We start from the raw sequence: 20995 nt of genomic DNA, 5'->3' as shown, positions 1-20995 counted from the left end.
GGAACGAAGGAAATAGGCAACGTTTCGGGCCGAAACGTTGCCTATTTCCTTCGTTCCATAGATGCTGCTGCACCCGCTGAGTTTCTCCAGCATTCGTGTGTGTGGGTGGGAGTTGGGGGGAGGGGTGGAGAGAGATAAGGCAGCCTAAAGAAAGGGTCGCCTGTCCATTTCCCTCCGTAGATGCTGCCTGGCCCGCGGAGTTCCTCCAGTCATGCCTGTGTGAGAGGGAGGGAGAGAGAGAGAGAGAGAGAGAGAGAGAGAGAGAGAGAGAGAGAGAGAGAGAGAGAGAGAGAGAGAGAGAGAGAGAGAGAGAGAGAGAGGATTTAGTAAGATGCAGAGATAGACGCGCTCCTCTCTCTCTCTCTCTCATCTTCCTCTCTCCCCCCCCCTTTTCTTTTTCCCTACTAGCTTTCTCTCATATACTGAAGTGAGATACTAGAGACCCCACCACAAGTGGATGTGACAATCCCCCTGCCTGTTCAGTGCAGACACCCCCCCGTAATAAACACCCCCCATCTGCTCCTCCCCCTCCTCGACTCCCACCTTCCCTCCCAACCCAGTCCCGTCCCAACCCCCTGGGAAACTGAAGGGAGTTGCTGCCCGCTGTAATTAAAAGAGTTTCCACGGTAGGAATGTAAAATGGGACCCATCGTGTCTGGACTCCCCCAACCGCGGAACATTCTTCCTGCATCTAGCCTGTCCAATCCCGTAGATACGGATTAGACCGGTATCTAGTTATTTACTTTATTAATGATTTCAATTAAATATTGATAACATCAGGCCGCAAACGTTATTTCTTGAGTGTTAGTGCTGGACTTTGACTCGACCTTCCTAGTTAGCCGGCGCCTGAGACTGAGCCAAGCAATGTCCAGACCTGACTTCAACACAAAGTGATGGAGGAACACAAAGGGTCAGGCTCGTCCAACGCTCTGTGTTTTGCTCGTGATTCCTCCATCTGCATTTCCTCGTGTCTACAGACCAGAGTTGCCACTTGACTCCGAGATGACCATCACAGAGCATACGGAAGATAGACACGAAATGCTGGAGTAACACAGCGGGACGGGCAGCATCTCTGGAGAGAAGGAATGTGTGACGTTTCGGTTAGAGACCCTTCTTCAGAGTCTCGTCCCGAAACTTCATCCCATTCCTTTTATCCAGATGCTGCCCGTCCATGATGTTATGTCTGTCTCCAGTATTACTGTGTCTATCATCGGCGCAAACCAACATCTACAGTTCTTTCCGACACATTATGATTAGAGGATACCGTCTCGCCATCACTCGGATTACCCGCTTCATTTCCAAAACGTTGCCACCTCTCTTTACTTTGCTTACTGAAGCCTGATCCTTGTCAGACCCAGTGCTCTATCGCCCAGCCTCTCATCTTTCAATCGGGTTCGGCCAGGAAGGAACTGCAGATGCTGGATTAAAACGAAGATAGACACAACATGTAGCTCAGCGGGACAAGCAGCATATCAGAAGGGTCTCGACCCGAAATGTCACCCATTCCTTCTCCCCAGAGATGCTGCCTGCCGTCGATTTACTCCAGCATTCTCTTTAAACCGGCATCTGCTGTTCCTTCCGACACATGCACAAGAAATAGGCAACTTTTCGGGCCGAAACGTTGCCTATTTCCTTCGTGCCATAGATGCTGCTGCACCCGCTGAGTTTCTCCAGCATTTGTGTGTGGGGGTGGGAGTTGGGGGTGGGGGGCGGGGGAGAGAGATAAGGCAGCCTGAAGAAAGGGTCGCATGTCCATATCCCTCCGTAGATGCTGCCTGGCCCGCGAAATTCCTCCAGTTTTAGAAACTGCTTTAGACAAAAAGAGACACAAACTGCTGGAGTAAAATAGCTCAGCAAGTGAGGTACCTGAACACTCAAAAATGAAAAAGAATGAAAATGTGATTATTTCACCTCCCTTCAACTATTTTGTGTTTCAGCATGAGAGGGATTATAACATTAGAGACAATCATCTTGTAGTGATGTGTTAATGAAGAATTGCAGACATCAATCTGATAGTAAAAAATATATTTATTTAACAATGAGGTAAAACAACCACTGACAATCAAACTGCTCAGTTACTCACCGTTCGCAGGAGTTCCCACGGTACCCGCAAGAGTTATTACGGATATCGCACGGATATCGCACTGGCCACTATGTTCATACAATGTTGCAATGCTGCTCAAGTCACTCTTGGAGAAATTCAAAAATGTTTGAATTTTCTCCCGACCTTACCAAGTCACACGACTACCTGCCGTTAGCGCCACGGAGGTCCTCGGTGGTCCACGAATGCCGTACTGCTATCGCAGAAGGTTCCCACTATGTTAAATCTTGTTAAGTCTTGCTTCAGGTCGCACAGTGAGAAAGCACGCCGGCTCCTCCTTTTGTTCTCTCCCTGCTCCCCTCCCCTCTACCAAAGATCCTATAGCAGAGCTCCGCTATAGGATCCTGGCCCTCCACAGTGGTCCCGCCACGCTGGGTCGCCATTGTTCTTTGATCCCCCACCCTCCCCAATTGTCCATTGTTCTTCCCCTCCCCCCTCAGTGTGGTCCCCCCACGCCGGGTCTTCCATTGTTCTTCCCCTCCCCCCTCAGTGTGGTCCTCCACGCTCTCATCAACCGTCGACCGCAGGTCGCCGCCGCCGCGAGGCTTCACTGCCGCCGAGGCCCCATCGTCGTGAGGCTTCACCGCTGCTGCTGCTTCACCGCTGTCGATGCCCCACTTCACGCTTCCGTGGCGCCGACCCAGGCTCCAACCGTGGGCTCCGTCAGCCACGAGGCTCCGGCCGGGCCCCGACCTGGGCTTCTGCACGGCGATCCGGGAGGCATCGAGACAGCGGCGCCTCGATAAACGCCTCCAGCAGCGTTCCCATCCCACAGCCGTGGCCCATCGGGAAACCTCTGGCCCATCGGGAAGCCAGGTAAACCATCTTCTTCTACTTCTTCTTCTTTGGAGTTTTACGGCAGCCGGCATCCACAATGTTGCATTGCTGCCACCTTCTGGCTTCACTCCACAGTCCTCATGTCTTTACATTATATCCTTTTTATAAGGCCAGAGGCCCTCAAGAAATTAAACAACACCTTTACTCCTTTTCCTTCCCCTCCACACTCTAGAATGTTCTTTTCTGATATATCTGTCATTCCAATTTTACTTCATTTCACTGATCAAAACTCTTCTTTCTGTTTCATATCTGCTACATGCAACTAGGGCATGCTGAACTGTTTCCGGCTGATGGCATTCCTCACACAGCCCAGTAGGGTGTTTTCCCAATATTTTTAATGTGCTGTTCAGGTGAGTGTGTCCTATCCTCAATCTTGCTAATACTACCTGTTCTCTCCTGTTCCCCCCTCTTCTTGCTGTTATGCCCACTCTGTTTTGTAGCGAATAGAGGTGTCTCCCCTTTGTCTCCTGTTCCCAGTATTGTTGCCATTCCTGATTTATTTTCTTCCACACAATGTGTCTTCCTTCAGATTTGGATAATTGTAGGTTTACCTCTATGTTCTCTTTTTTAACGGCCTCTTTTGCTAATGTAACCACTTTTTCATTTCCTAGCACACCAATGTGTGCTGGGACCCACAACAAAGTCACGTCACTGCCCTTCCTTGTTACTTGGCTTAATAGTAGTAGAATTTCATACACTAGGTCAGGCCGCCTATGGGATGCACCAGACCCAATACTCTGGATTGCAGACAATGAGTCGCTACATATTAATACTTTGCATGGTTGCATCTGTTCTATCCACCGAACTGCCATAAAAATAGCGTACAGTTCCACTGTATATACTGCTAAAATAGTTATTTGTTCTTTTACAAATCTCAACATTCATCCCTTGCACTACCACAGCTGTCCATGTTGTTTCAGCTACTGGGTCCTTTGATCCATCTGTGAAAATTAAGAGGTGTTTCCTGTATCTATTATATATATGGTTATGGTATTCTGTTTTTAGGTCCGAATTTTTTTCCCTCCTTTTTGCCTCCCATATCTCCAGATCAACTTTTGGGATGTTTAGTAACCATATTGGGACAGATGGCCACAATACTGCAGGGCAGAACTCTTTGTCCTCTACTTCCATGTCCCTTGCCACACCTCCTCCAACCCAGCCGAAGCTTCCAGACTGAGCCACCCCTCTCTCCCAGCACTCATGTACTACCTGTTTTGTTGGGTGGTTCTCTCCATGACCCTTAAGGTTTAGCCAGTAATTAGCCATTAGTTGTCTTCGGCGCAGTCTCAACGGCATCTCCCCAGTTTCCACCTGTAGTGCACATACAGGTGACATCCGCACACCTCCTATACAGATTCTTAGAGCTTCCGCTTGGACTTTGTCCAACTCGGACAACACTGACTTAGATGCTTACCCATAAGCTATACTGCCATACTCTAGTCTGGATCTGATCAGTGATACATAGATATGTTTAAGAGATAATATATCTGCTCCCCACTCTAAACCTGCTAAGCATCTCATTACATTGATGGCTTTTTTGCATTTTCCAATTATTTTGTAATGTGGACCCTCCATGTTAATCTGGAGTCAAAATGGACTCCCAGGAATCGGAAATATTTTACTCTTTCCAAATTGCCGCCGTATAGTTTTAACTGGACATCCTCTTTAATTTTCTTCCTTGTGAAAACCATTGTCTTTGTCTTCTCTATAGAGAATTTAAAACCCCATTTCATTCCCCACTCTTCCACCTGGGCTATCCCTTGCTGCATTTTTTCCACGATAAAATCTAGATACTTCCCCTTTCTCCATAGGCTGCCACCATCTGCAAAGAGCGATCGCCCCATCTCTGGTTGAATGTTTGCAAATATATCATTGATCATGATTGAGAATAGGATCGGGCTTATCGCACTTCCATGGGGAGTTCCATTCTCGACTACACATTTACTAGAGATGTCTGACCCTATTTTAACTTGGATACTTCTACCGTTAAGAAAATCCATTATCCAGTTAAAAATATTTCCTCCTACTCCCATTAAATGCAGTTTTATTAGAAGACCTTCTCTCCACAACATATCATAAGCCTTCTCTACATCAAAAAATACGGTAACTACATATTATTTTTTAACTTGTGCTTTCCTTATATCATCTTCCAAGCACAGAACTGGATCATTAGCACCTCTCCCTTTTCTAAAGCCACTCTGATAATTAGCCACTATACCGTTTTCTTCCATTAGATGCCTTAATCTTTCATTTACCATTCTTTCCATCAGTTTACACATGTGTGCTGTTAAAGCTATAGGTCTATAATTTACTGGATTACTTGCATATTTCCCTGGTTTCCTAATAGGCGCAATGATTGCTTCCTTCCACCTCTCCGGTATTCGCCCTTCTTCCCACACCTTGTTATATAGTGCAAGTATCTTTTGGAGTCCCTCCTCACTTAGATGCTATATCATTATGTAACAAATATCATCCTTCCCTGGGGCTGAGTTCTTACACTTGGCCAGAGCTCTCTTTAGCTCCCCCAAATTAAATGGAATATTGTACTTGTCCTCTGTGATACCTTTCCTTTGTAAGGCCTCAACATTTTCCTCTCTTGTTCTTTCCCTACCTCTTCTTCCTTCATCTGACAAGTTGTGGGAGCTGTGAACCCAACTAAAAGTGTTAACCATTAGTTCTGCTTTGTCTTTATTTGAGACTACAGTTTGATCTCCATTTGTTAAGATAGGATAACTCCACTCCCTTTTATCACCTTCCATTTTTTTAAATCATCCCCCATATCTCCCATACCTGTGTTGTGTTTCCAATTGAATCACAATACTTCCTCCAATATGCTCTTTTTGTTTGTCTTATAGTCCTCCTTACAATTGCCTGAGCCTGTTTGTAATTAATCATGTGTTGGTAGTTATGAGTTATTTTTAATAATCTGAAAGCTCTGTTTCTATTCACCACCGCCTCTTTACATTTATTGTCCCACCATGGCACAGCTTTCCTTTTTGATCTTCCTTTACTTTTAGGTATGGAAACTAATGCTGCTATTTTGATACCTCCTGACAATTTATTCTCAAAGTTTTCTATAACTGTCTCTTCTTGTATCGATTTTACATATCTATCACTTTCCTCCTTAAATTTCTCCCAATTAACCTTTCCAAACACCCATCGTCCACTTCTGTTTCTTTACTCATACTTAAAGTAATATTTATTTTGCATAGCACAGGATGATGATCACTTCCTATGGTACCCTTTTCATATACTTCCCAGTTACATTTAGCAGCAATCCTATTAGAAACAAGTGTAAGGTCCAACACAGACTCCTTCCCTGTCCTAACATCTACCCTGGTCTTCTTTCCATCATTTAGACATACTAGATTACCATCATTTAATAATTCCTCAATTACCTGTCCATTATTATCTGACTTTCCACTGCCCCATAATGTATTATGTGCGTTAAAGTCCCCACACCAAAAAACATTAGATTTGCTCTGGCCTTCTACTTCCTGTAACTTATTGACCTCTAATCGCTTACATGGATTATAGTAATTTATTACCACTATTTTCCTCCGCTCAGACCACACTTCCCACCACATATTCCTGTTCGTGCCCAATTCCTAATACCTTGTATGGTATCCCTTTTTTAATGAAAGTGGCACAACCCCCTCCTCCCCCATTTCCCCAATCACATCTCACTGCAACATAATCATATAGAACAAAATTTAAACTTGGTTTCAACCAGGTTTCCTGGATACATACGACATTTTCCTTCCTACTGTCTATGAATTGCTTAAAGTCTTGCCCATTGGCTAACAAGCTTCGTGCATTCCATTGTAGGATTAACATTAATATTATTAACCCACACATGTTGACTCTTGGCTCGCCTGGATACTGAGACCATCATGTATTTCCTCCCACTTCAATCCTGCCATGCCCAAGTGGTGGACTGCAGCCTTTACAATGATTTGGATCCTTACTGTTTTGGATTTTACTTCTGCTGTCGCATTTATTACTCCTGCTATAAATATAACCAGGTTTTTCTTTTCTTTCCATATACTCTTTTCTTTTTCTTTTATTGTTTGCATTATGCCCACATTTTGTTCCCTCCTGATCCTTCTTTCATTCATCTGTTTTGTAGGGTCAACCCTTTTTGCTGCCTCTGCATAGGAGACCTTTTCCTTCACTCTTATGTTTTGTACTTCAGCTTCACGTTTCATCACCTCACAGCCCCAGTAAGCCACACTATGCTCTCCTCCACAATTACAGCACTTTGGTTTGACCCCCTCTCCACACTGACCATATTCATGGTCCCCACTTAAACTTGCGCATTTCCTCGCCCCCTTGCACATTTTAGCTATATGCCCAAATTTCTGACATTTGAAGCACCTCATTGGTTTGGGTATGTACTCTCTTACACTATATCCTGGCATCACATCACATCACTCCAGTCCTCAAAAAACTTCACTGGCTTCCCATCTCCCACCGGATCACCTACAAAATCCTGGTCCTCACCTACAAAGCCCTCCACCATCTGGCCCCCACATATCTCATTGACCTCCTCTCCCCCTACCAACCCTCACGGTCCCTCAGATCCACATCAGCCGGTCTCCTCTCCATCCACAAGTCCAACCTCCGCAGTTTTGGGGACAGAGCCTTCTCCAGGGCAGCTCCCAGGCTCTGGAACTCCCTCCCCCAACTGATCCGCAATTCCGTGTCCCTCCCCATCTTCCAGTCCCGCCTCAAGACCCATCTCTTCACCTCTGCCTATCCTTAGCCCCGCGTCCCCGTCCCTTTTCATCTGTGCATTAATTGCCTCATGCTGTGTTTTGTATTGAATTCTGTCTTTACTTTGTGTACTAGTCATGTCTCTACTATTTATTTCATTCCCCTTACATGTTTTTCCTATACATGCTCAATTTTTGTAAGGTGTCCTTGAGACTCTTGAAAGGCGCCCATAAATAAAATGTATTATTATTATTATATCGCATGAATCCAAAATGGACCACTTTTGGAAGGGATTCTGTCTTGAATTCAAGCAGGACTGACTCATTTTCCTCTTTCGTTGCTCCTTTGGTCATTCTTTTGGCATTCATGATTAATTCACATCTCTTTCTGAGTTCCTGAACCAGTTCACTCATATTGACTTTGAGAGGGATTCCATAGATAACCCCTTTACACCCTGCCCTCCTCCGTTCTCCCACTCTCACTACTTTGATTATTTTGGTTTTGTCAATCTTGTTCATTTCCATTGCCTTTTCAACTTGAGCCTCACTGTTGCACCCTATTAGCATGTTTCCATCTTCCAGCACTCATGCATACTTTACTTCTCCAACCTGGGCTCTGATTATTTTTGTCAGGTTCATTGGCTCTATCTTCTTTACTCCCCCTTCTCCTTCAAACCTCACCACTACATTCAACGAAATTTCCTTTTCTGGTTCATTTTCTGGTTCCTTGTCTTCACTCTCCGATCCACCAATTTGCTTTTCCTTCTTTTACGGCTGCTCTTCCTGGGGCTACCCCGTGTTACCACGGTTTGCCACTCCTTCTCAACATTTCCTTCATTATCCTCTCCTCCACTGGCCTCCATACCACTAGACCCACTCTCGCCTGTCATTTTGTAACAGCAGGTAATATTCTGCTCCGGCCTGCGAGTTGCGTGCGTACCGCCGCTCCTCCACCCACTCCGACCTACTCCCCTCCCGCCAGGTAAACCAGCATCTGTAGTTTCTTTTTTATTACATTTGAAGTACTGTGTTCAGTTTTGGTCATCCTGCTATAAAAAGAATATCGGTAAGCTGGAAAGAGTCCAGAGAGGATTTACAATGATGTTGCCAGGACTTGAGGGGCTGAGCTATAGGGTGGTTGCACGAAAGGTCATTGGGCTCGACGCACGGAGCCGCTAAATCCAACTGGAAGACATCCGTCACTTCCGGTACATGTTATTAATGCTAGAAACGCGTACTTTCCTACCTGTTAAAAACCGCCAAAATGTTGAATTTGTGCGCTGAAAAAAATTGTTGGAGTCGGAGTAAGTGTGAGAGACACGTACCCAACTTTAGAATTCCAAACGTGAAGCGAAATGAAGGTATAGAGAAGCGAGAACTGAAGGGACAACAGCAGCTAAAGTGCTTGGTAAACATTGAAAATATTGGGAATTATCGCGTTTGCTCACTGCATTTCATCAAGTAAGGCATTATTTGTGTTTTTTCTTGATTCCTTTGGTATCTAAAAATTCTCAGAAGTGATAAATCTGGTTGTAAATTTTTCTTCAGATGCGTTTTCATTTTGTATGTAAAAACCCACGAGAACCATGGGCGATTAAAAAAAATTACAGCCAGATTAATCACTTCTGAAACTTTTTAGATGCCAAAGGAATCAAGAAAAAACACGAATAATGCCTTACTGTTGATGAAATGCAGTGAGCAAACGGCCAATGTTCGCCAAGCACTCTGTCTGTTGTTGTCCCTTCAGCTCTCGCTTCTATCTACCGTCATTTCTCCTCACTTTTGGAATTCTGAAGGCGGCTAAATGTCTCACACGCTTATCCCGATTTCCATAATTATTTACAGCGCAAAATTTGACAATTTCAGTGGGTTTTAATGGGCCCGCTACGCTGGAAACAATGGTAAGTGCCTAGACTCAGAAACAGCCTTATTTCCAGAGCTATAGCGGCTCTGAACTGGCCCTGCTGAGTGCCCCCCACCCCCTCTGGACTGTCTCCCTCGGATGGTCACGTCACACAGCTTATTTATTTATTTTACTTTTCTTTTACATCGGTTGGAAGCTGCAAACTAAATCTCGTTGCACTGACGTGCAATGACAATAAAATATATTATTATTATTCTTATTATTATTATTATTATTATTATTATTATTATTATTATTATTATTATTATTATTATTATTATTATATTATGTATTTTTTAAATTGCTATTATTATTATTATTATTATTATCATTATTCTTATTATTATTATTATTATTATTATTATTATTACCTGCAGTACATCGCGTGTATACATCGCCATTTGGAGTAGCCTAGCAACAGTACGGGTCACGGGTCGTGACCCGACTGCCGAGAAACCTCCCTATAGGGAAAGGTTGGGCAGGCTAGGACTTTATTCCTTGGAGTTCCGGTGGCTGAGTGGTGATCTTATGATATGTGTCCGGTGTGCGGCGCGACTCACGTCGCAGCGGCCTCTGCAGTCCGTCTGTCTTTTTATTATTTTTTGTCTTGTTTCAATGTAGTTTTTTTTTTTTTTTACAGGATATGTGTGTGTGGGGGCGGGGGTTGGGGGGGGGGGACTTTTAAAATATTCCCCTGCACGGAGAACCCGACCTTTTCCCTGTCGGGTCTCCGATGTCGTTGGGGCTGAACAACGTGGAGCGGCCTCCAGCAAGAACGACCTGGGGCTCCAGTCGCGGAGGTGCGGACTTACTCACCATCGCGGAGCTGGCCGAGTTCGGAGCGGGTGGAGCTGTGGTGGCGCGCTGCTGCGGCCCGACCCCGGCGCTTCGGAGGCTTACCGCAGGTCTGGTGGACGGTAATACAGGGAGCCCGCGGGTCACTGCTGGGAGACCGCTTTTCGGGGCTTCCGCAACGGCGACTTCACCCGCCTGAGTTGCGGGGTCGAAGAGTACCTGGAGCGGGGCCTTACATCACCGCCCCGAGCGGCTTGGAATGGCTGTGGGACTTTGCTAGCGCCCGCCGGGGGCTCCAACAACAAGACCCGGAGTGCGGTCTTGCATCACCCGGCGCGGCGTAAATGGCCGCGGGACAATCACCATCGCCCGCCAGGGGTTTTGACTCTGACATCGGGAGGGGAATGGGGTGTGCAGGGGAGGGATACGTTTTTGCCTTCCATCACAGCGAGGAGGAGATGCGCTGTGATGGATGTCTGTGTAAATTGTGTTGTGTCTTGGGTCTTTTTCTTGTGTGTATGACTGCAGAAACAACATTTCATTTGAACCTCAATGAGGTTCAAATGACAAATAAAATTGTATTGTATTGTATTGTGCAGGAAGGAACTGCAGATGCTGGTTTAAATCAAAGGTAGACACACAAAACTGGAGTAACTCAACGGGACTGGCAGCATCTCTGGAGAGAAGGAATGGGTTGAGACCCATCATCATATCTTATGATAGGTGTATAATCATGAGTGGTCTTTTACTCAGCGTAGGGGAATCAAAAACCCGAGGACATAAGGTTAAGTTGAGAGGAGCAAGGTTTTACACAAACTCCGAGGGGCAACATTTTCACCCAGAAGGTAGTGGATACATGAATGATCTGCCAGAGGAGGTAGTTGTGGCAGGTACTATAACAAAATTTAAAAGGCATTTGGATATCCAGAAATGGGAAGGAGAGGAGCCCGAGGTTGTGGGACATATAGGTACCAATGACATAAGTAGAAATAGAGAAGAGGTCCTGAAAGGAGAATTTAGGGAGTTAGTAGGAGAGTTAAGAAGAAGAACCGCAAAGGTAACAATCTCAGGATTACTGCCTGTGCCACGCGACAGTGAGAGTAGGAATGGAGCGAGGTGGAGGATAAATGCGTGGCTGAAGAACTGGTGCAGAGGGCAGGGATTCAAGTGTCTGGATCATTGGGACCTCTTTTGTGGAAGATGTGACCTATACAAAAAAGATGGGTTGCACTTGAACCCGAGGGGGACCAATATCCTGGCGGGGAGATTTTCAAAGGCTTCTGGGGAGACTTTAAAGTAGAACGGTTGGGGGGAGGGACTCAAATAGACAAAGCTAGTAGACAGTGTGTGAGGCTGGAGGCAGTGAATGGAAGCGCTCAGACCCAACATGTAGGGAGGAAAGAAGAAAAAAATAATAAACAGAATAAGAGGTGGTGGGTTTCTTAAATGTGTGAGGAGAGAGACAGAGGGGTGTTAAATAAGGGTAGAAGCAATAGGTAGCAAGGTGAAAAGTAAAAGTGGCAGGCATACAAATCCAGGGTAAAAATCAAAAAGGGCCGCTTTTCAACATAATTGTATAAGGGGTAAGAGTGTTGTAAAAACAAGTCTGAAGGCTTTGTGTCTCAATGCAAGGAGCATTTGTAATTAACATATAACATATAACATATAACATTTACAGCACGGAAACAGGCCATCTCGGCCCTACAAGTCCGTGCCGAACAATTATTTCCCTTAGTCCCACCTGCCTGCACTCATACCATAACCCTCCATTCCCTTCTCATCCATACGCCTATCCAATTTATTTTTAAATGATACCAACTTAAACAGTGCTATATAAGTAAAAGTTACTTACTTCCTTTCTTCTGCTTGTCCCTGGGAAGGTCCCCCCCCCCCCCTCTGCTTTTGTACTCTGATTCAGAGTGGTTTCTTCCATATGTACTTCCCCCTCCAATGGGGAAGACATTGGGTTGCCCCATTATGCGAGGCTCCCGGTACTGCCTGCTGCTGTAGGCCCGGGCTGACACAGCTCTCTCCTTGGAGCAGGTCATTGTTGGAGCAACTTCTCCAAAAAGTTGCTCCTATGTGGGAGAGTCGTCCTCAGACGCTCTCCGTTGAGGGAGGGTATCCCTTTCCCTCCCCAGACTCTTCTGAGTCAACGGGTTGTTTGATTTGCGGGTGGATTTTCCCGTACTGCAGGACCACCAACGGAGCTCTCCTCCTGCACCAAGGCTCCTGCCGGTTCAGCTGCCGGTGCTAAATGTCGGGAAACACCGTTGTCCGCTACTGGGAAATACTGCAGTCTTCGGCAGCCGACTTCCCCGCGGACCGTCTCCTCGACATCTGGGCCCTGAAACTACAAACAGTTTCAAGCCCGAAAGAATGCAGGTAAGTAATTCAACTTTCCTTACCTGCCCATCCTAACGGCATGGGAGGACGCAGTGCCTCTGCCAGTCCGTCGCGCGTCACGCGCACGCAGACGGACGGCCCTTCTTCACGTAGTCACTCACGTGACTCCGAAGTAAAATTGGAGATTTACTGTTCCTATTTTGACAACATATCTTTTGGTAATGATTAAGAATTTAATTGGACAAGTTGTTTTTCATTTATATATACTATTTTTAAATAATCTTTTTGTTAATTCGTGTTCTCCAGTCATTAGAAAAACTAAGAGAACACAGTTCTTGTTTTGCATATTTTGACTTGGGATAATAATATGTAGCACTCGCTCTTCAACTCCATTGCCAGCCTGTAATTTTTTTTTCTCTCTTTCAAACGATAACAATGAATGGCTAGGTAGTGGCAAAATATGATCTTCTCTACGTTGGGTGCGGTTGCGAGGAGATATGGGAGCAGGGAAGGGATTAGGTTTCTTACTGACTGTCTATTGGTCAGTTTCAGGCTTTACAGGGGTGGGAGTGGTCTTTTGTTCCTCATTTAGTGTTCTTCTTTTGTGCAAAATCTGAAGTACAAAAATGTCAAATGTCGTCACTTCTGGCTCTGGCCTAGATTTTTCTTCTTCCAGCATTATGAACTATACGGCTTTAATAAATTAACCCTTTACATCCCACATGATTTTTACAAGCAATATGGATGAAGTTATTACTTCCTTTCATGGAATGTGAATGGCTTGAATCATCCCATTAAGAGGAAATTTTTTTTAAAGTTCTTCACAGACTAAATGCTCAGATTATCTTAGTTCAGGAAACTCATGTAAGGCAAGATGACAATCTACGATTCTTCAAGTTTTGGAGAGGACAGCAGTTTCATTCAAATTCACAGGCTAAGGTGAAAGGAGTCTCTATTTTTATTGACTCCTCAATTCCGTTAGTTCACTATAAAACAATTTCTGATCGATATGGCAGATTTTTGGCGATTACCGGTGTTCTTTATTAGCAAAAAGTTGCTATGGTGAATGTCTGCGCACCAAATATTGATCACCCTGAGTTTAAAAAAAAGTTAATTGCATCCTTTCCTAATTTAAATGAACACTTTTTAATAATGGGTGGAGATTTCAACTGCTGTCTGAACCCCTTGATTGACAGGTCTACATGTGCTTCCAAATAAATCAGCTAGTTTCATTCATTCTTTTTTACTTGACTCGGGAATGTTAGAAATTAGGAGAGTCTTACACCCAAATGACAAAGAATGTTCTTGTTTCTCTCATCTATATCATAGTTATTCCAGGATTGACTATTTTATAATAGATTCTCGGCTAGTTTCATCAGTCACTGCATGTGAGTATGATGCAATTGCTATTTCTGATCACGCACCATTGGAACTATCAATCAAACTACCTGATTCCAAGTTTAGTGCTAAACAATGGCGATTTAATGCTACTTTGCTTCAAGACTTGAATGTTATTAATTTTATGAAAAATCAGATTGCTTTTAAATTCTTGACAAACTCTGCTGAAGAAATATCCAATGGTGTAGTCTGTGATGCTTTTATGGCATATATTCGTGGACAAATTATTTAATACTCTGCGGGATTGAATAAACAAACTCAAAAATAAATACGTACATTGGCTGACAAGATTAAATAAATTGATAAAAAATATTCAAAAGCTCCTACTTTAGAGCTCTATACGAATAGAGTTGAACTTCAATTGAGACATGATTTGTTATTAGAATCACCGATTGAAAACCAGCTACTTAAAACCAAAGGTTAATGTCATATACATGGCGAAAAATCTGGTAAATTACTCGCTAATAAGTTGAAAGCGGTGTCGGTCAAGCGTCAGATTACTAAAGTGAGTAAATGGGATGGTACATTAGCTGTAGACCATGACGAAATTAATAAATCCTTTCAGGAATTCTATACCTCCCTATACCAATCAGAATTTCCTACTAATTCCAATATAATGCATGAGTTTTTAAAGAAACTGAACTTACCAAATTTACCATATAACGAGTCTCTGTTGTTAGATGAACCCATCACAGAAGAAGAAATACAGAAAGCAATTCTTTCAATTAATTTTGGTAAAGCCAGTTTAGATGGGTTTACAATAGAATGATTTTATTATTTTTCAATGTTTTTGTCTCCCAGGCTATGCAAGGTATTTAAAGAAGCCTTGTTAAGGAATAGATTACCACAATCTTTTTATGAAGCATCTATTTCTTTAATTTAAAAAAAAAGATAAAGAACCTACTGAAGTGACATCATATAGATCTATATCAATGTTAAATGTAGATTTCAACATTCTTTCCAAAATATTAGCTATGAGATTGGAAAATATTTTACCGCAAATTATTTCTGAAGATCAGACAGGCTTTATTAAAAATCGTTACTCATACATTAACGTTAGGAGATTAATGAATATTGTATATACAGCGTCAAATAAAACCCCAGAATCTTTCATCTCACTCGATGCCGAGAAGGCGTTTGATAGAGTAGTATGGGAATACTTATTCAATACACTTGAAAAATTTAAGATTGGTCCAAAATGTATTTCTTGGATCAAGCTGATATATCATATACCTCATGCTTCTGTATTTACTAATAATCAGAGATCCCCTTTTTTCAGGCTCTTTCGAGGCACTAGACAAGGCTGTCCCTTAAGTCCTTTACTATTTGATATTGCTTTGGAACCTTTAGCCACCGCTATTAGGGAATCCCCTAATAATTTTGGTATTGTCTGCAGGAATAAGACACATAAGCTATCTCTTTATGCAGATGATCTGTTATTATTGATTTCTAACCCTGAGAAATCTATTCCAGCAATAGTAGCATTACTTAATCAATTTAGTAGTTTTTCTGGTTATAAACGAAATCTGTTGTAATAAAGGTTCCTCTCTGGAAGGCGACTCCGGACTGTCAAAGCTGCCACAGACAGACATAAAAACAGTTTTTATCCACGAGTAGTTGCTCTACAATACAGCCAAAAATCTGTACCTCCCTTTGATCTGGTATGTTGTTGGTTCACATACTTGATCAATGGTGTTTTATCATTAATGTTTTATTATTGTTAATGTTTAGTGTTTTCTGAGTCATTCGTAACTGTCCCTGAATGTCATGTTGTTACTTGTGGGCGGAGCACCGAGGCCAATTCCTTGTATGTGAATACTTGGCCTATAAACTTACTTACTTACGTACTTATCTTAGTAAGAGTGAGCTTTTTCCATTAAATAATCTTGTTTCGAATTATGGAGAGTTTCCACTTAGATTGACTACCGAAAGTTTTACTTATCTAGGTATTAAGATCACCAAGAAACACAAGGATTTATTTAAAGCTAATGTTATGCCTTTAATTGACCATATTAAACATCAGTTTACTAAATGGTCACCAATGTCCTTATCGGCCGAATCAATGCTATTAAAATGTTCATTTTACCTAAATTTCTGTATTTATTTCAGACGATACCAATTTTTATTGCCAAATCTTTCTTAGATATTCCAGATTCCAAAATGTCTTCATATATATGGCAGAATAAAAATTCCTGACTAAGTAAAACATACTTACAGAAATCAAAAAAAAATGATGGTGGTTTGGCATTGCCGAACCTTAGACTCTACTATTGGGCAGTCAATGTTCGTTATTTAACATTTTCACAAAATATTTAGAAGATACCCAATGTCCAAGATGGATAAACCTAGAACGTGATTCCTTACAAGGGCTACCGTTGGCTTCTATTCTAGGAGCCTCATTACCTTTCACAATTACGAGATTGAATAAATATACGACTAACCCAATAATAAGACATGCGTTCTGAATATGGTTTCAATTTCGTAAGTTTTTTGGACTAAATTATTTTATCTTATCGAGGCCTATTTTATCCAATTTTCTCTTCCAACCTTCAAGTACTGTTCAAGTCTTTTTGTTATGGAAGAGGAAGGGATTAGTAGCTTTTCGTGATTTGTTTTTGAATGGTTGTTTTAGGTCTTTCGAACAACTCTCCAATAAATATAATTTACCTAATTCACACTTTTTTAGATATTTACAAATTAGACATTTTTTGAAGGCTACTCTACCCCTTTTTCCGCTACCACATCAAACCGACATTTTGGAAACAATTTTACATTTGAACCCTTATCAGAAAGGATTAATAACGACTATTTATGAGTTGATTTTGAAATTACAAATAGATATATTTGATAAAATTAAGAATGACTGCAAAAGAGAACTCCAAATCTCTCTATCTATAGAGAAATGGGAGCGGATTCTTCAATTAGTCAATACCTCTTCAATGTGTGCAAGACACGCTCTACAATTCAAGATGGTTCACTGAGTTCATATGTCAAAAGCTAAGTTGGCTTGTTTCTATGGTCATCTAAATCCTACCTGTGACAGATGTAACTCTGAAGTGGCCTCACTGACCCAAACGTTTGGTCCTGCCCACTTTTGGAAAAATATTGGAAAGGAATTTTTGATACTATTTCTGTAATTTTACGTCTAGATTTACAACCTCATCCTATTACTGCAATTTTTGGGCTACCAATGTTAGATTGTATTCATTTGTCCCGCTCTGCCCATCGGTTGATTGCTTTTACCACATTAATCGCCAGAAGATCAATTTTATTTAAATGGAAAGACTCCAACCCTCCGACCACACTCCAGTGGTACTCTGAAATGATATCATGTTTAAATTTAGAAAAAATCAGGAGTGACATTGTTGAACCCTTGGTTAAATTTGATAAGACTTGGGGAAAATGTATTCAACATTTTCATACAACATAAATGGCTCCCTCTCAAACCATTATAAAAACTATTTTACCTCTATATGGTGGAACGGACTTGACAATAAACAGACTTAAATTGTTGAAATTCTCAGTTCAGATTCTGTTTTGTTTTGCTTTGTTTTTATTTGTTTTATTTCTTTATTTTTTTTCCTTTTATTCTTTAATTTAGGGGGGTTTTGTTTCTTCCTTTTTTCCCCTCTTCTTTTTGTCTTTTTATCTTCGTGTTTTTTTTCTACACATATAAGTTTTCTTTTAAAGATTTAACTATATTTACACAGAGACCGGGAGGTCTAGATTCAATGTGTATTTTGACACTGGTCTAATATTAGTTTATACCTGTTATTAATGTAATCCTGATCCCTACTGAGAGTAGGGAAGATTCAAACAAGGGGACATGACTTGAGAATTAAGGGACTGAGGTTTAGGGGTAACATGAGGGGGAACTGCTTTACTCAGAGAGTTATAGCTGTGTGGAATGAGCTTCCAGTGAAGGTGATGGAGGCAGGTTCGTTTTTTATCATTTAAAAATAAATTGGATAGTTATATGGATGGGAAAGGAATGGAGGGTTATGGTCTGAGCGCAGGTATATGGGACTAGGGGAGATTATGTGTTCGGCACGGACTAGAAGGGTCGAGATGGCCTGTTTCCGTGCTGTAATTGTTATATGGTTATATGGTTATATATGTATCTATATCATTGTTATGTTTATCATTATTCTTTTTGCTCTGTTTTTTATGTTTTATTTTTGTTTTTGGAAAAAAAACAATAAAAATATTTTAAAAGAAAGAAAGGAAGAAAGAACACAAGGCCACCCATATCTCGTTATACTTCCCCTTTTCCTAACTTGACACCATTCAGGTCTTTTTCTGATCGAGTCCACACACAAGATTAGCAGTTGTTCAGCCAGAGCTGAACACACTTCACGGCATCTGCACACACTGATGTCTGTCTTGCACTTCTGTGCTTCTTGTGCGTGGTGGTGGAAAGATTGGTGAAAACAAGGCTGCGACACGATAACCTCACATTTATCCACATTAAACTGCCACGCATCTGCCCACTCAGGATGCAGGGTGGAGATGCAGATGAGGGAAGTGGGTAACAAGAGGCTGGGGACATGAGCTAAACTTGACATTAACACCGAACATCATTCTGTCCCTCAGTCACAGACTCCGCACTCGGTGACCCGTGTGTGACCCACACCATCATGGATCAGCCCTGGAGGAGCACGAATTGTTCCAGCACTGAGTGCAGCAATGGGACATGGATGGATGATAGAAATCTTGCAGTGGGATGGTACAGATTTAACAGGTAACGTGAGGTGATCATTGCTGAGAAATTGGACACTGATGGAGAATGTAAACGGGAGAATGAGGGGCGTGTGAAGGGGAGATGTAGGGACATGGATATCATCAGTTGCTCTGGGTGAACAAACTCCCTCAGTTCAGGGGCTGACTCTGATTGTTGTTTCAGTTCCGGTGGATGGAAGATTCCGGAGAATGAAGTTCCAGGGGATCACTGCTCCGGGAAGCACCCAGGCTGGTTAGCCGGTAGGGTCAGAGTTTACAACAGATGGTCTCAGTTATTGTCGGGGAGGGTCGGACTGATGACCCAGATCTCTCCAGAGGGCCCCTCGCATGGACACGGAACCCAAACTCCCTGAGAGGTTCCCCCACAGTCACTCAGACCGCGCTCCGGCCCTAGATCCTCACGGAGTGCGGTGGGGAAGCTCCAGCTTCCTGGAGTTTCCTGGCAGTGGGGCTACGGATCCCATCCGCCCGCTGCCCCTGCTCCAGATCAGAGCCGGAGAAGTTTCGATCCTGTAGCGGAGCAAGATAGACCACTCCTGCTAAACGCAAAAGAGCATATTTTTCATCCATTTTAGTAACCGGATCCGACTTTGGGTATCCCTCTCGCAGTGTAATCAACATTGCAGGGGGACAGTTTGAGTTGATAAATTTTAATCTGAAAATGAGGAGAATATTTTACCAAAGAACTTTTTACGAGGATGTTTCCGTAACCGGCTTCCGTCTCCGCACTAGTATTTTTGCTCCACTATGGGATCTTTGATGCGGAGACAGAAGCCGGTTACGAAAATGGGGTCGAAAAATTCGACTATCTTGCTATAGGATCTTTGGTTTCAATGGAGGAGCAGCTCCCAGGGAGCTGAGCCGGTCTCAGGACACCCAGTTCAGCAACGAGGTGGAGAAATTAAATGCACACAACATTTAGCACAAATGTGTTTATGATGTGTGAATGAAGTGTTTGTGATGTGTTGTGGCTAAAATTATTGCAATCTAGTGACATTTCTGGATAGGCTGAACTATACATTACATAATGTAATTTCATGGTATACGCCACAGAAATGGGCCCTTCGGCCCATGCCGACCATGATGTCCCACCTGAGCTACTAATTTGGCCCTTGTCTGTCTAAAGCTTTCATGTCCGCTCATCACCAGCTGTCAGCCCCCATCGGGGTGGGGGGGGCTTGTGTTTCCAGTCCTGACCCCGGCACCCTAGAGTGTCAGCCCCAAGAGCTGGTCTCAGGGAGCAGGGGCTGCTGTGGGGAGTGTGGGTGGGGAGGGTGAGGTCAGCAGCTCACCGCTGACTGAGGCAGGTCAGACCTGACCATGGCTTGTGATCAATGCCTTAACTGGCTCCACATTCACATTCCCCACCGCACTGTGGCACCGGGTACAATTTACAATGTTTATAATCCTCATTCCAGGTCGCCATCCCAGTGTGGGAGACGGGGAGGTGACAGTCTGTTTCACTGTCGACAGTTACATCTGCTACAGGGATCAGGAAATTAGGGTAAAGAACTGCACCGGTTACTTTGTGTATCAGCTGCGGCCGTCACCCTTCACCTCCGCTGTGTATTGTACAGGTAGGTCCCCGTTCCCCAGTCACACGGGCTGTTGGGGTTGTAGATATTCTGTGATGTCCCGAGTGACCAACACACACGGTGGGTTGAGTGTTCAGGTTCACTTCCCCCCCCCCCCCCCACTTCCCCTGCCCTTAGACCTGTCCCCTCCCCTGTCCTCCTAACCTGGTCCCACCTTCGTCGCCTCCCATCTTTGCCTCAGCACGGCTCCTCCACCCCCCTCCCCCCACCCACCTCTCTCCTGGCTCAGACCCCTGCACTTTCACCCTCACCCTGGCTTAGTCCCCACTCCCTGGCCGCACAGTTCCCTCCACGCCCCCCCCCCCCCTCACTCTGCAAGACCCTCACTCATGGACCTATCACTCCCCTCGCTCCAGCATCGGAACTTCCCTTCTCTCTCCCATGCTCCGTTGGGACTTTCCCATTCAACTTGCCGGGTTCACAGTGATTCTCCTGTGTGATGGGGAAGTGCGAGTGAAGGGAGTCGGTGTCACTGTTAGGACTGAGCAGAGACAATATGGGCTGTGGAAGGAATTTCACGTTTCACAGTCCCTGGAGTATGTTGAGGACACGTCCAGTAGAACAG

At 43.5% G+C, this 20995-nt stretch overlaps 1 long non-coding RNA gene across 1 annotated transcript; it reads left to right on the top strand.

Annotated features, from left to right (window-relative positions):
- Positions 1-18698: 18698 nt before the first annotated feature.
- LOC116991913 lies at positions 18699-20287 on the top strand. Its single transcript, XR_004416924.1, has 3 exons — positions 18699-18836; positions 18999-19075; positions 20254-20287. It is a non-coding gene; the product is annotated as an uncharacterized LOC116991913 (long non-coding RNA).
- Positions 20288-20995: the final 708 nt, after the last annotated feature.

Source organism: Amblyraja radiata, chromosome 35, assembly GCF_010909765.2.
Source record: "Amblyraja radiata isolate CabotCenter1 chromosome 35, sAmbRad1.1.pri, whole genome shotgun sequence".
Taxonomy (NCBI): Eukaryota; Metazoa; Chordata; class Chondrichthyes; order Rajiformes; family Rajidae; genus Amblyraja; species Amblyraja radiata.
Note: the sequence above shows the minus strand (reverse complement) of the source record. Positions and strands in the feature narration are given on the sequence as shown.